At 40.9% G+C, this 14,637-nt stretch overlaps 1 long non-coding RNA gene across 2 annotated transcripts; it reads right to left on the bottom strand.

Moving 5' to 3' along the window:
• Positions 1–4,090: 4,090 nt before the first annotated feature.
• On the bottom strand, positions 4,091–13,370 carry LOC108003986 (uncharacterized). 2 transcript variants are annotated; one of them, XR_001767148.3, is made up of 5 exons: positions 13,230–13,370; positions 11,685–13,150; positions 11,318–11,524; positions 10,152–10,350; positions 4,091–5,192 (listed from the first exon to the last, which is right to left on the bottom strand). It is a non-coding gene; the product is annotated as an uncharacterized LOC108003986 (long non-coding RNA). The 2 variants fall into 2 exon arrangements; XR_001767147.3 differs by having other exon boundaries at positions 11,685–13,370.
• Between the last annotated feature and the right edge of the window lie 1,267 nt (positions 13,371–14,637).

The raw sequence follows: 14,637 nt of genomic DNA, 5'->3' as shown, positions 1-14,637 counted from the left end.
GCGCTATCCTCGCGATGGACGAACGAGGACTGTCCCCTTCCCCCCTCCCTCCTTCTCTTTTTTCGCTTTTTCTTCCCCTTTCCACGCTGCAAAACGCAAACATCAAAGGTGTGCACTAGCGATGGGATCAAATGCAATATGTACCTTTAAATCCAAGTTAAAACTAATGCTCGTGAAGCAGCCATTTTCAACCTTTCCTATCTCACAGCATGCATCTACGGATTAATTATTAAAATTCCAATTAACATTAAAAAAAATATACTCTGCACTTTTTTAAAGTATACATTTTTAACATCCAAAAAAAAAAAATAAAATAACAAAAATATTTAAAAATATATCTAACAATCGTCGCTTTTCTCTCTAATAATAATCACATAATTTACGAATTGTGTACAAAATTTATTTTCCGAAAAGAAAAACAAAATCACACAAACTTGATTCGTTCGAATCTACTCGAGACGCGCTTGATCCCATCGCTAGATATCCAACCGCGGAAGACGTTCCGCGGAGGACAACCAATTTGCCGCGCAAAAACAAATCGCATCTTTCAGAAACATACTCGAGGAAGCGAAGAAGCGTGGCCAATTTTAGTAGGGCGGAACGCGTTGGTACGCGTGGACGACACTCCCTTTCTTCTCCCTTTCCTTCCCCGTCGTGAGAAGATGGATCTTATAAATCATAAAGTAAACCGCGTTTAAACGAGAGGGAGTTCGTCGACTTTCGTATTCGAAACACCTGCGTATGGAATTTCGCGGAGAATTTGTCGATTTCGAGGGGGTTTTTATTGAGTCGCAACGGTGGACGTTGCGTCTGCTCGGTTTTCGTGACGCCTCGAGAGAGATAGGTTATCCTGATTTGTCGGGGAGAAGAATTATTCCGGATGATTGATCGGGTCGAATGCGGGAAGAAAGTCGAAGAGGATAACTATCTCCTCACTTTATCCGCGCCTCGTTACGAGATTCGTTATAAATTTAAAACCGAGATGAGCGTTTTTCAAAATGTGGTGGACATACGAATTTACAAATCGTTAGGGCGAAATATTCGTTCCTTAAACTCACGCTTAAGTTCTCTTGGATTCCAATTCCGATTCCAATTCCAATGAATCCTTTCCACACGTCGAACAAATACCTGCCGTTATCCCGATAAATAGAAAAGAGGGGACCTCGTTTCCCCGATCTTAAACAAACTCATCGCACGAAACCGATCGAAACTTCATCATCCTCCGTGAAGCCGCTTAAACGAAGGAATCGAAGAATTCGCTCGAGTAATCGAACGCACGCGATCTCTCGCATCAGAGCCCTCAGCAGCCTGTAATTTGGCTGGGCATAGGTTCGACCCGGCACGACACCTGTTATCGAGACCCACCTTCTCTATGATTCTCGTGCAAAGTTCTCGGCCGCGCATTTTCAGCACGAGAATAAAACCTAGATGGAACGATTCTCGTTTCACGGTGGCTCATTCAGCAAAAATCCTCTCCTATTGAACGGGATAGGAACGAAGAGATAGAGAGAGAGAGAGGAGGAATGATGGGGAATAGAAGCATGGAGAATTCGGTAAACGGCAGTTTGCGGTATCCGGGATGGTTCCTCGAGACCGGAAAGGCATAGAAAAAGGAGGGGGGAGAGAGAAGGGGGGAGGGGAGGAGGGATGATTACACGTGTCTTTTTAACACAAAAGGCTCGAAAACCAACACCGTAATACGGCGGGGTGGCGGGCGCCCTGTAATTCGCCCCCGTAGTCTGGGCCTGAGCTTTCGTGATGAGACAACCATTCCGAAAATTGCGATAGTCGCCCCGAAAATAAGGTGAGATTGCTTCGATCCTGGCTGGCTGGAACCGCCGCTAACCAACGGGCCCTTTTACCCGCCCGAGTTATTATTTGTTTTTGCCCTGGGCGACCATCACGGTACTTATCGAGTCACCGTTCGCCTCAGCTGCAACGGTGCGTCACGCCCAATCCTCTTCCCGAAAGGCGAAACAAGAGCAAAGGGAGAGGGCCTCGTTCCTTGAAAAAAAGAGCGTGGGTGCCGCCAGCCTTGCCTACTCTCAGAGAGCCTCCGATATCGGCAACATATTCGGAAAACGTATTTTGCAGAAGCTTGGCGGATCGAAGGTTCGTGATCGGCGATAGCTCTCATAGAAGGGAGATGAAAATTTATATATGTTATAAATTTAGTATAAATATTGATCAAAGGTGAAAGAGTGAGCGAAATTTTTTTTTGGAAAAAGGTGCAAATTTGACGATTCTTCCTGACGAATGTTGCATTGAAAAATTATTCGTTTTCAAAAAAAAAGGGAATTTCACTTTCGAATTCCAAATACCAGTTGCAAATACATTAAAGTTAATTTGAAATCGCAACTCTTTCAACTTGCGGTATGAAAAATCGCAGCTTGGATCTCTCATCTCTTGTTCTCTTCGCCGGGAACAAAAGAGAATTCCGTCCATCGTAAATTATTAGGTGGGAGGAAGCGTGGCGACGGAGGACAGAGGGAAGCGCATCTCCCGAAAGAGGGAACGTTATTCGGGGCGAAAATGATCGGCGGGGAATCGGGTTTTGGGGCGGCGTTTCGCGCGGGTCGCGCGCAGCGTGGAATTAACCGGTGCTTGGCCCTTTTCTAAAACCAACACGTAATTATCTCGCCAACGGTTGTCCGGTAATTTTCTTCCCGGCGGCCCTTTTTTCCACCGGCAGGTAGAGGGGCCGATGCCGATAACCGATATTTACATGGCAGGTGATATCAATTATCGTTCCAGAGGCGCCGCGCTCGCCCCCAGGGGCCGAAATTGCAGCCGGGCTTTTTCGGCCCACTTCCCCGCCAATTTACTCGATTCGCGCCTTCGACCACCTTCTTCCTTCTTCCTTTTCTTCTTCTTTCCCTTCGAGAGAGAGAGAGAGAGAGAGGGGAGGGGGAGTTCTCTTCTATGAATCACGCTTCGGGGCCCCGCTTCTTTCGATTGAATCGAGACGCCTCGCAAAAAATCCTATCGCCGTCCCCTCGTGTTCCTTCATTGGCCGCCGATTAATTTCTACGACGCTGGAGAACAAGCTTCTTGAGGTCCTCCTGAAACAAGCGTGTAGGTTTTTAGAAAATGAAATTGTTTCTGGACGACTCGAATGCAAATAGTCTTATCAGAGACTATTTTTTTACTTCGTTGTTATTAAAACTACCCCTGAAAGAATGTTGGTTGTTAGACTTGCTTCTACTAGTTTGGAAATCGTACTTTACGATGTATACCGAGAGCTGCTCCTTTCTTTTAATCATCGAATCACGGATGATCGATACAGCTGGTGCACAGACATCGAGGCGTCTCGGCAGATGATTTGTGCGATTGTTCGAGAGGAAACCACGTGTTGCATACGCCTACCGTTAGAAAACACCTATTCGCAACGCTACGCTCAACTCAACACCTCTCGATCGATCGTGTATCCTCGTCTCGAACGAATCGTCGTGAGTATCTCTTGGCCCACGCTCTCAACACCTTTCTTATCGATGCTCCCTTTTACGCTTCGCTAATGACACGTTTCGCGATCGCCGCTGGCTTGCAACACGCGAAAAAGAATGGAAGCCGTGCGCCGTATGCATCCAAGGCAACGGATAGATCGACAACCATAGGTTTAACAGGCGGACACCTTGCTACCCGTTCCTGGTCGTGAGAAACTTGGTAGTTTGGAGCAGCGGTGTGTGTTTAGAAGCGCCCCTCGTTTTTGTATCTTTTCTAAGCAAAGTAGCGGGTAAGGTTGCGGTGTGGATTGGAAATTGGGTGACTAACAAGGAGGAATGTTGTTGTTGGTTTGTTGATTGGTCGAGGACGAGATGAATTCGTTTTGGCTGGACGATTTGGTTGGAGGGATGAGGAAAGATGATGTGGAATCGATGAAACCTTGAAATTTTGCGAGGATATTTTTATTGTTTAAAAATGGACGAGGATTTGAAATAATTTGATGGTAATGATGTGTAAGATAGGATTTTGCGAGACGAGAGATTGTAAATTTAAAACAGTCGAAAGTTGGGAAATAGGAAAAAAGTTGTTTCGAATTGTTTGAAGTAAAGGATGAATTTGATCGAATTGTTATTATTAATTAGCAAGTTTTGATTTATACGTATTATTTTTGTATATACTTATTGATCCACTGTTTATTGTTCCATTATAATTGTGATGGTGTTTCATTATGATATTGCATAAATTAATTAATAATCGACGGTATAAGACAATTAACATTATTGTATTATTTTTACGTCATAAATAATGCATATTAGTTCGTTATATAATAAATTTCACCCTCGATATGAGGTGTTGTTTCATTAACTTTCAAAATTACAAAACGATCGATAATTGTTCTCTGTAATTTGTTGTAACGTTTCATCCAGACAATTGCGATATATCGAAACGATAATTTAATCAAACGCTTTCGTATCGAGCTTCGTCATCGCGAAAAACGAAGAAAAAATATTTACCATTCGAGGAAACTAGCATCGATTGAGTTGTATAAAATCCTGATTCCAACATATACAACTGTCAAGCATCGATACATCGATCCACAAATCATTCCTTCACACACCCAATCCATTCTTCACTTTCTAATCAATTTCTTCTTCCTCCAACTCTCCTCAATTAACAACTCTGATCGATAAAGAAAATTCCACGCGTCTATCTCCAGATCTACAACACCGGGCTCTCTTAATCTTCCCCGATCTCAACCATCCATCGCTTATCTTCCTTACGATCTGGCTACTATTTACCGATACTCTCGCACGATCGGTTTGCTTTCCAACCACCTCGATCATCCGTTTCTTTCTATTGCAGATTCGAAAATTTCGTTTCTCGTTCCAACTCTTCTCTGCTTCCTTTCGTGGCCACCTTTGACCCTCATATGAACGCACATACCCGGTCTTCGGTTAAAATCCGCGAACCAATCAATGTAATTGCAAGTTATCACGAGAGGAAAGCGAGAAGGGGAGAAGGTGAGGCGTGCACGCGTGAAACGCGTGTTCACGTGTGCAGCTGGCCGAATGGGAAACGAACATAAACAGAAAAAAATCTCCTCTCCTTAACGTCGTTAATTACAGACTACCGTTCGACCACTTTCCTTATCGACCGTTCGAATCGGCTTCTCCGTTCCTCCTGACCCAAATCAATGTTGACACGTCCGTGACGTGGCCAGCCTTTTCCATTCTATTTCGCCTCGCCGCCTAAACAGAGATAAAAGGGATCTTAGTTTCTTACGTGTCGATCGATCGTGATCGGTGACGATCATCGGTGGTGAAGGAGGGCTTTTTTTTAAAGTGGAGAGAAAAGTGGAGAGAGATTTGCTTCCTTAATCGTTGCCTATAGTGTATACACGTCGTTCCACGCCATTATTAAAACGTCAAAAGGTGGGAAGATGGACAACCGATCGCGGGGAAGGCGTATAACGGTGGAGCAGTTCCACTTTTCCTAAAAGCGAGTTGCCTGCTTTGCATATTTATCGAGGCTCGAGAGGAGGGTGGAAAACGGAAGAGAATGCTGTGGAAGGCTGTCCGGTGAAATGATACCTCGACTATAATAGCCGGGTGTCGCGCGAACTTCGCGTTCATTGGCGATTTTCGATTAACGAGAGCAGTCGCTCTCGAAAATAAAAACTCCCCCTTTGGCTTTCAAATTCACCGTTCGGTATTAAATTCGCCGACTCTGGATTACTGCCGGACCCTGAATACTTGATATGCTGAATATTCGATAGTGAATTTTCGAATGCTGCATCAGGTGTTTGGAACCGAAATGGCGTTCGGTGTTTCGAATTGAAATTAGAAATTCCGAGAGATAGAAATTCAATCTGATTTCTTACGGGGATACAATTTTCCAAATGATGATTTCGATTTCGTTATCTTGTGCGTGACAACTGCTTATGCATTTTTTACATTGTTACTTTTTACAATCCATAGCTATTTCGTGTAATACAGGTTACGTTTCGAAAGTGCCGAGTCAAATATTGTTAAATTAAAGGAGAAAAAAATTAAATTCAGAAAAATTATACAAAGATTATCAGTTGTTACGAAATTCAATTACAAGACAAGTGTTTCGAAGGGAGAATAAAAGCAGCAAGAGATTCACACGTGAACAAACAGCAAAGAGATCGTTCTCTAAATCATCGAGCAGCCAGTACGATGATTTAAGGACCGTAAAAGCCGTGGCTCTTTGTTTAATAGGCGGAGCAAGGAAATGCAAATTCCTCCGGTATATTCCAGCCCTCTCTGTCGCGGATGTTGTAAATTAAACGAGAAATCGGTTCGGGAAAAAAGAATCGACGAGATGGGAGCGTTAATGTATTCATTGGTTCGTTACGTTCAAATATATTTTTAACCGTGCGTTACGCGGCATCAAGGAAGTTGTCAAAAAGTTTTCTCTTTCGGAGAAACACGCCTTCAAACAAACGAATCGAAAAGTATTCGAGAGGAAACGAAAATTAAAAAAAAAAAATAAAAAAAAAGAGGAAAGGAGCTTTACAAGCAAGGAAAGAAGGAATTAAAAATGAACGAGAAAAACCGCTATTTATGGCAGCCTAATTAATTCCTGTGTATTTTCGGCCACTTCTCATGCAAAACATCACCGCCATTCCTCCCTGTATACACGCGTGTCTTTATGGCTCTTCATGAGATATAAATGATCCGATAAAATGCTTAAGCGGTGTGGTGAACACCGTGCCGCCGCCGATTCCGTGCTGCCAGCCACTGCTATTATTATAGAAAAATAAAAGTGTCGTGAGGCCGCGGGAGACACGTTGTTGCATCCTCTCTCGCTGGCCCCGATCTCATGAATATTCATAATTCGGGTCGAAACATTCTTAGAACCGTGCTGCCTTCGATTTCGCTGTTTATTTTACGAAACTTGGACCAGCCGCCCCCACCTCCCCTATACACATATACACACACACATCCAGCGATATCTCGATCTAACGCGTACGTAAATGTACGATTAAAATGGCACCGTCGAAAGAGATAAAGAGAGAGGCCAAACGACTGCCTCGTTTATTTTTAATAAACGCCAGTGGCCAAGGAATATGGAATATCCTTGGGGCGGATATTGAAGGAGGAGGGCAGACGTCGCGACTTTAATCAGACGAAATTTTCGCGATGGCCGTTCCCAACTATGGACATTGATTTATGTTCTATGGGTTCCTCGGGAGATCGAGGGTTGGTTAGAGGAGGGTTAGAGGGACGAGGTGGATTTCGATGGAATTTGATAAATTGGTATTGTATAAAATTTATTTCGGCTAAGTATCTTAGGGTTTTTAGAAGGTGTACAGAGTCGCGTAGCTGGTGAATCGTTATTTCAAATCAATTTGGGAGAAGAGAGCTCTCTGTTCCTAATTTTAACTTGGATGAGCTGGATTTTATTTCACAGGGATTTAAATTAGGGATTTTAATTTTAACTTTGATTCGTTTGACAGTATAATTTATTCTCTTTTGAACGAATCAATTTTTTTCTACGCGAATTATTTAGTTATTCACTGAAAAGAAAGTTATTTTGGATTGAGCTACTAGAGCAGCCGAATTGTGCTAGGTATTATAAACTGAATTATTCCGCCACAAGCTTCAAAATACCACCTCCTAGCTTCAGTTCCATTTCACCAGTATTTCAGAGCTTTTCCGGGAAAGGCTGCTCAAGAATTTCATCCGAGGAGAAGACAGCAGGATCCCTTCTTAATGATAACAACTTCCAAAGATTCAGGAGTTAACATTTTATAGGTCTGAAATAAGTTTATCCGGGGGATTTAGAAAGATTTTAGAAAGTTGGGAATATTAAACTTTCTCAATCCGGAACGACTCTTGAGGAAGCTTAATTAAATATTCAATATTGGCGAGATTCATGTACGAACGCGGAAGGGATTAGGATAACCAATTTACCTTCTTTCAACATTCAAATACAACGTCATATTACGTTCGAAAGAACAACTCTCCACCTTTCTTTCTCTCTTCGAAAACCTTTCTCTCCGCGCAAAAAATCCTCGCAATCCTCTCCCTCCTCCCCTCCCGTAACTCAGCCCTATTAGTATTCAGATTTCTCGGCACGATATTGACCGCGAGAGCGCGCGTAAATCGCGCGAACCGGTGCTCCGAGGTCGAGGAATTAAGACTCTGTCCATCCTGATGGCGGCTCGTCACGCAGAGGAGTGCGTTGCGCGCACACCTCTCGGCCTCTCGAGCTCAGAGAGAGAACGTTCTCACAATTATTGCCGGTTTTATTGCGTAACCACGTATCGGGGGGGAGAAGGCGGCGAGGAGCAAGGCGTAGGAGCGGCGGCGGCAGCGGCAGCGGTTACGAGGGAATCGCATAAAATTAGCATTTCCATCGGCGTACGCCGCTTCCCACGGTGCGCGTATCCCGATCCCGAGCGTACGTATACGCGCGCTCGCCTGTCTGGGATTTTAACCTACGTGGAATAACAAGGAGCATCCACGAATCGCGTCCCTTCCACGGAATCGTGAATCGAGAACTCGGGAGGATCGGTTAGACGAGGCGAAATCCCGCATCCGTGTCAGCCAGTGCCGCGGTTACAACACGCACGCATCCCTAATGGCCACGCCGCCAGATTAAAGGCCGCTACGCGCGTGGATCTCGCGTGGTTTCCTACGTGGTATCGTGCCTCTTAAGGTTTTCGTTAAATTATTTCGGATTCGCCTCGAGTGGTGGCCGGGTTTACTTGGTTATGTTTTTTTTCTTTTCTTTTTTGCTTCTCCTTTTGCTCGTGTAAGTGTTGCGCTGTGTTTGTTTCGGGGGTTATAGGTTGCCATTGTTTTTATTTATTCATCGTATTCTCTCCCTTTTTTTCAGAGGTTAGGGTATGGGATGGTAGGAAGGAAAGGGAAGGCGAAGGAAAGGAAATTTGTAGATCAGATTTTTGGAATATATTGATAGAACGGGTAGAATGGAAAGGTAGTTATAATTGTTCTTATATAAAATTGTAATTTTCAAAGAATTCGGTTTATTAAAACTTGTGAAGAAAGATGCTGATGTATAATCGAAAGAATGCAAATTTTTCGAAATCATGCATCGAATATTATTATTGAGAACTTGTTTCTTAATGTCCTATAATTTCGAAGCCATTTTCGAGCATAACGATATGTTATACAGTTTAACAATTTCTTTGCATTTTAAAGAGACATTGTCATGTATAAAAATAATAATCTCTCGGTATTAATGAAACATAAATACCTCAATATGACATAAGTAAGTCAAATTCCTGCATAAAATACACGCTCTGAATCCCATACACACATTCTCAAAATGCCAACGTAATATCAATTTATATTTAATATGATACGAATTTTATTTATACCATTTTTATGCGCAATAAAATTTTTATAACGTAAATGTTTCTAAAAGAAAATTCGAAAAATTTTTCCCTTTTCAATAGATATAAAAAAAAAATCGTAAAAAAGTTTTAATGACAATTATAAAAATTTATTTATCATTTTTTTATGTATCTACATTCAAATTCATTTATTCACATTACCTCGATATAATAAAATTTTCATAGGTAAATGTGCAAATAATGCTTATTTTTCTGTTTATTTTTCGATGCATAAATTCGACAAAAATATCAAAAAATCAAACAAAAAAGAAAAAAAAACTATAATATTACTTTCCAAAAATGAAATTTATAACGAATATACATAAAATTTCATTACCTATCAGATCGCGGCAAATCGTTAAAAAAAATCATTAAAAAAAATATAACGAAAAAAAACATTTCATCGAAGATCATTTTATATTTTCCAAAAAAAAAAATACGCAACGAACCCAACCGAAAAAACCGCATTCTCCGAACCACAAAGCCTCCCAAACCGTATAATACCTTCAATCGTATCCTCGATGATAAACTGGTAACACATATACCAAATAATCAGAAGCAAACAGGCGAGCGATAAAACACGCCGCTTATCTGTACCAGCCACGCATAATCGTACGCCTGAATTTTTCTCTCCCTCTCTCTCTCCCACCCTCTCTCCCTCCCTCCTTTTCCTTTTTCTTTTTCGCACAACACGTGCGCCGCGGGCTCGAGCCTCGCCGCCGTTAATTTCGCAATAATTCGCGGTACACCGTAGGGATTTACGAGCGTCCCCGCGACGAAGAAGTGTATTTACCTGCGGTTCCAGCCTCGCCTCGCTTACCTGTTACCTCTTCGCCTCTCACCTCACCGTAGGGACACGTGACACACGCGAGTGGCACGCGCGGCGCGCGCTCTCCTCTTCCAACGTGGCGGAGAACCAGTTCCTCCGTGGAATAGAAATAACGTCCTCTCCCCTCCCCGCACGCGGCCTCCGCCGATCCGCTCCGCGGTGGAGAACTCCTCGTGCACCGCGATGACCCCTGCGATTGGAATTCCAGCCAGTTTAATTGAACGAATTTCCTATACCGCGATCGATATCGGGACTGTGGCGCATTGTGGGGCAAAACAAGGAATGGGAGGGAAAATGGCGTTGGAGAGAGATGGGGAGTTGGTTCGTGTTGCGTTGGTTTGCACGTTTTCAGCGCGAGGAGGAGGAGGAGGGGTCCGTGGGTGAATTGGTTTAATGGGGCGTACTTTGGAGATAGTTTAGAAGATAGTTTAATGGTGTTTTGAGGAAGTTTTGGGAAGTGAACGTTTTGAAGAGTAGATTTAAATTTGTGGGTAATTGTTAGGTTTTGAGTTGTGGAGGAGGAATAACATTTTGGTTGGGTTAGTATGCTTGATGTAAATAATGGATATTATTACGTTTTGAAAATGTTTTGAATAGTTCGATTCTTCGTATTTCTTCATGTATGATTTAAAATGTGATATTATTTTTTAGGAAATTTTGTAAATTAAGGAAATGATAGGAGAGATTGAAGTAATTAGAAATTTGTTAGAAGCTAAGCATAAAATTTAAATTTCAAAGCGAAATTTCAAGTTCCGATCGAATCAGAATTTTAAATTTAAATTCGAGTTTGAATCGAGTTCGAAACTTACAAAGCGAGCTTAAATCTCGAATTAAAATTCAATCGCGGATTAGGACATCTTTTTCGTAAAGTCGATATTGAACATCGATCTCGCTCCCTTCGATTTTCTTCATGCACGGACAGGAAAATAACAAAAACAAAAGAAACAAACGAAAACCGATGCGCATCAAATTTTCTTTAAACATTAGTTTTTATCGGCCATTTTTCGAAACAACTGTGCTATCACCAAGTGGCCATCCAAGATTTTCACAAGAATATCTCTCATTGTTCCTTCGCTTATGGAAAACACAAAACAATCGAGGATTTCTCAATGGAATACTTAAAAAAAGATACAAAGAAATTCTGCTTTGGCCATTACATTTTCCTACATTGATGCTCGAATGAAAAAGATTTATCGGATCCTGTTTTGAAAGCTGCAAAACTACTGCTCTGTATTTATCGATGATCTCTCCGTGAAACCATGCACAGATTGTTTATCTTTTTTTTTTGAAATCATGCACCATTTCCTTGTTTTTCAGTTTCCATGATATGTGGCACGCAATCCCTTCACCACTTTTGGCTTTTTCTGCAAAAAAATGAATAATAGAAGCGATAATATTCTCTCCCTCAATTTTAACTGTAGAGAGTAAATATTTTCAGAAAAAGTAATGAATTATAGATAAAAATAAAAAGAAAATACGTAATAATTAAGAAATTATGAAAACAAGAAAATTTTGTGTACTTACTAATAATATATAAAAAAATAAAAAATTATCGATTTATTTAAATAAGAGAAATTATGGAAGCAATAATTTATTATTATCTTCATTTGTTGTATTCTATAATCTTTTACTCCTCATTCGTAACTGATTCTAATTTGAGTAACGGAATTATAGAACGAACAACGATCCCTTGAACCTATCAACGTTCGCTGCAAAAGTAATAATAGTGATCACCGATTTCCTTGATTGATTTTTGATGGATTTTCTGATTGCTGTGGCCCCTTCTCGATCGATATCAATTCGTTTAAAATAATCTTCATTTCTTTCCTTGCCTTATATATCCCTCTTTCGGATACGAATATTGTTATATAAAGTTCATTATAAAACATTCGTACACTTCGAGATTGAGAATTATTATTGTTTAGTACCGTTCGACGTGGCCAATAAAGGAATATGGATGCTCGGTTTCGCCCATACTTTCACGTTGCATCAGAGATTCTCGATCAACCGAAATAAAAATCGTATAATTTTCCTGATGCAATCAGAATTACGAATCTTCGTTCCTGCCTTAAGTGCATACGAGAATTTATGTTTCCTGTTTCAAAAGTATTTCTTTCTTTCGGATCCTTAAAACGCTATTTAACTTCCCTGAAACTATTTTACTTTGATAAATTTATTCTGTGTTCTGCATCTAATTCTAACGTGATGACGAAAGTGAAACACAGTATTTCATGGATAATAAATTTTATCTTAAAATATTTGAAATACTCGCAATAAATTATACCCACCATCTACTATTTCACTTCAAATATCTATCTAATTTTACTTCAAAAATATTATTTAAAATAAATTGGAAGACTATTTAAAGTATATTAATTTAAAGTACATTAAAAATAGAATAATTCGAGTTTGATACAAATTATAGCATAAACGAACAATCGAATAAATAATTTTCCAAACTTTTTTCGTTCCAATCGTCCCCATTTCAAATAATCAAATTCATTATCCTTCTCAAAATACACGGTACAGACGAAACCGTTACAATTTCACGATCCACGGTCCACGTGGGCGTAGTAATAACACACAATGCAAGAGCGGATGCAAACCAATGGCAACGCTTTCTCCTTCCTTTTACTTGACACTTTCTATCGACAAAGTGATTTGATTAGGCGTAACTGTAGAAAATGATGAAGGGAAAAGAAAGAGAGAGAGAAAGAGAAAGAGAGAGAGAGAGAGATCTGGCTCTCGACTCTACGTGATCTCGATTCGAACTATTATCAGATACGATATTATTACCGCTGAAACAATGGAACGGGCAAGGATATTTAACAAAGTAAACCCGTTCAAGTATAACGAGACCACAAGCGTATCTCATCGTGTCCAATTAAAACCGGACCAGAGGCGAAATTAAAGATGCGTATCGGTCGGACATCTGTTTAACACCGCCAGATTAACACTTTCTCCTGGTAACGTCAATTAAACGATCGGCCCTACGATAAGTTGATTGGTAAATTCAGAGGTGACGACTGCGGCGTATCGAGGCTGCTTCGATGATTAGCGATCGCGTACCTGAGACATTGATGAGGGAACGAGAAGATCGCGTTCTCGATATGTAAATAACGTTGTTGCTCTGTCCTCCATGCTGCCAATCTTAAATTCATTTCGAGAATAAATCTTTTCGAAAATAAATCCAAAGATTTATGGTCTTCTTAAGAGGGTCACGATTTTTTTGATAGATATTAATATATCGTAAAATATATTTTTTTATGTTATAGTAATTATCCGATCCACGTGAATTCTTGCGTTAGTTGGTTAAACTATTTGCTTGTACTTTAACTATATATAGCTTTTATACGACTATAGAAATGAGATGTGGAACGAGATAAAAAAAAATGTATTCTGTAAATACACGTAAATACATTTTGCATCGCGTAAAAGCTGCGTATAACAAAGTTTCCAACGAATAATTTATTCGGTTAGTTTTCTTCGTGTTATATCACAAATTTTCTCCGAAGATTCTCGAGCAACCAGTTTCCATACCAGTTTCCACAACTTTGAAAGCGCATTTGACGCTAAACAGATCGCACGATACGACTCCACACGTTTGCGCGTGACAACGATGGAACGTCCGTTTATGAAATATTGCAAATTAAACCTCTAACCAGTGGTCCCCCTCTCTTAATTATCAGGAAATCGATTCTCGTTAGCAGTGAGGCAGCGAATACACTTTCCAATATAAATTATTTGCCCAAGGAACACGAACTCTTTCCACTCTATCCGCCACAATGTTTTTAATTACGCTTGTATGCATAGGTTTAATTAAGGATCCGCGGTTTTGATGAATAGTCGTCGTGGCAAAGGTCCTGGTCCCGTTCATCGATTTCGTACACCGTCCCTGTCGACCGTTCGGCTCGGGCAACCATCAATTTTCGTACTTCCGGGCCCGACGGAAACTCGCAATTACACGAATTATCGAATACCGAGGATCAGATTTTGATAGAGGTCGCCACCTTCGATTACGTGGCCCCACTTTACCCCACTTTGTAGCCCTCTTTTCGTCGTGAGCAACTCCCAGAACACTACGCCGTACTCAACGCCACGATGAATACTGGCCTGGTAACGAGCTCCACGTTGTTGTTATTATTAATGATTTCTGCACGGTTTGTGTATCTTCCGTTCGCGTAATTCTGTATTGTATTGTTCGATATCGTTACGAATGTGTCTTGTTGTGTTTGGTACGGTTCGATCGATCAGAGGTTAAATCGAATTCTTGTAAATATAACGATACGAAATTAAATTCTCTACAGGCTTGATTCACTCGAGGAACAAGTTTTGGGACAAGATCGATTCTAGACGCCTAGATACATACGTGCATACGTGTGATGAAGAGGCGAGTTGCACAGGTATCATCGAAACCAATACAGAAAGAAGAAAAAAAACACACAGAGCGTATACCAAACTGTCAAAGCCTTCTTTC

This window comes from Apis cerana, linkage group LG13, assembly GCF_029169275.1.
Source record: "Apis cerana isolate GH-2021 linkage group LG13, AcerK_1.0, whole genome shotgun sequence".
Taxonomy (NCBI): Eukaryota; Metazoa; Arthropoda; class Insecta; order Hymenoptera; family Apidae; genus Apis; species Apis cerana.
Note: the sequence above shows the minus strand (reverse complement) of the source record. Positions and strands in the feature narration are given on the sequence as shown.